Below are 2,500 nucleotides of genomic sequence, written 5' to 3'. Positions count from 1 at the left end.
ACCGTTCAACTGCTTAGTCAGGTATGAATATACGTAGGAAATCTCAACAGTTGATGCTCCTCTACACAATATATATATATATATTTATATATATATATATATATATATATATATAATTATATTTTATTATAATATATTATATATATATATAATATATTTCATAGGAGGTCACACCAGGAATACGATGAGATGCTTATTTTCAGTAGTTTATTCGACGTTTCGTTAATCATATTTACATCTTCCGGAATTTCTAAAAAAAAAAAATAATAAATTAGTATTTTAGTATTTCACTTGTCTTCTGACTTTTGACTAACCTCTATTTTATTCTATGCCAAACTTTACCATATATGTTTTTTTTTTTTTTAGAAATCCCAGAAGATGTAAATATGATTTACGAAACACTGGAATAAACTGTTGAAATAATATATATATATAGATATATATATAGATATATATATATATATATATATATAGATATATAGATATATATAGATCTAGATATATCTATATATATCTATATAGATATATAGATAGATATATATTAAATATATATAATGTTATATAAACCTATAGAGATATATAGATATATTAGATAGTAGAGATTATAATATAGCTATATAGATATAGATATAATTAGGGTATCTATATATATATAGATAGATATATAATATAGATATCTATATATATCTATATATATATATATATATATATATATATAGATATATATATATATATACTATATATATAATAGGATCTATATCTATATATATATAATATATATAGATCTATATATATATATATATATATATATATATATATATACCCATTAGGATGCAGAACATGATTGCTTTTCACGTCAATCTTTTCCTGTCAGCTTTGGCCTCCAGGAATATCGTACTGTCGTAGTGCGGCGATATGTATACTTTGTCTGTAGCGGTCAATCATTACCGTTATATTTATGACACAACAGGTCAGACGGACTTTTCGAGTTCAGTGGCACGTGTGTTATATTTTCGTTTTGCGTCTCTCGTCTATGGTGTGTTTTTTTTCTTTTTTTTACACCACGTATGCTAGGTTCTGTTTTCTTTATCGATGATGTAAATATGTATATGTTAGTGTAATAATAATAATAATAATAATAATAATAATAAAAAATAATAATAATAATAATAATAATAATAATAATAATAATAATTTAGTTTGCTATTATTTTTATAATACCATGGGACACCAGAGTTGAAGAGAAAGAAAGAGAAAAAATGGATAAGTATCAAGACCTGAAAATAGAAATAAGAAGGATATGGGATGTGCCAGTGGAAATTGTACCCATAATTAAAGGAACACTAGGCACGATCCCAAGATCCCTGAAAAGGAATCTGGAAAAACTAGAGGCTGAAGTAGTTCTAGGACTCATGCAGAAGAGTGTGATCCTAGAAACGGCGCACATAGTAAGAAAAGAGATGGACTCCTAAGGAGGCAGGATGCAACCCGGAACCTCACACTATAAGTACCACCCAGTCAAATTGGAGGACTGTGATAGACCAAAAAGAAAAATAAATAAATAAATAAAAATAATAATAATAATAATAATGGGCACAGTTTTCCGTGACGAAAATACTAATAATGGTTGCAGGTCCACAATAATATAGCTGTGTGAGAGTTGATGTTCTTTAATGAATAACAAATAGCTTTCGAACCTTGTGCTAAGGTCCATCCTCAGTCATGTGAACTTTGTGAATGTATTATTGTGGACCTACAACAATAATAATAATAATAATAATAATAATAATAATAATAATAATAATAAAATAATAATAATAATAATAATAATAATAATAATAATAATAATAATAAACAAAGATGTGCATAAATTAAATTTTGTAAAACTTGTAGTTTGACATTTATAGCATCCTGGATTCTTGGTGTCTTTCCCAACGTATGAAAAATATTATCCTTATTTTTGCAACGAATTTCATTATTTTTGAGATCAAAGATACGGGGTCTGTTCATCGTAGTATTCGAATGAGAATAAAAGGTCAGAAAGTGACAGGAGAGTCACATTTCGAATTCGTCACGTACCCCAGCCAAAAAAAAAAAAAAAAAAAAAAAATCTCCTGGCAGAAATATCATAAAAATGCAGCCATGTCCAATATGAAACGCTAGCGTCAATGATACCGATGAAAACGTGTTCTGGACTCCTAACTGTATATGATGGAACCATCATGACTACACGAAACAGTGCATCAAAGAACGTGGTTATCATATATCTCGGTGTTTATTATTATTATTATTATTATTATTATTATTATTATTATTATTATTATTATTATTATTATTATTATTATTATTTTCTATCTCTTTTCATCTTATTCGACTTATAGTATGGGGTCCCGGGTTGCATCCTGCCTCCTTAGGAGTCCATCACTCTTCTCATTATTATTATTATTATTATTATTATTATTATTATTATTATTATTATTATTATTATTATTATTATTAT

The sequence above is a fragment of the Macrobrachium nipponense genome, chromosome 3 (assembly GCF_015104395.2).
Source record: "Macrobrachium nipponense isolate FS-2020 chromosome 3, ASM1510439v2, whole genome shotgun sequence".
NCBI lineage: Eukaryota > Metazoa > Arthropoda > Malacostraca > Decapoda > Palaemonidae > Macrobrachium > Macrobrachium nipponense.
The sequence above is the reverse complement of the archived record's forward strand: the minus strand, read 5'-3'. Positions refer to the sequence as shown.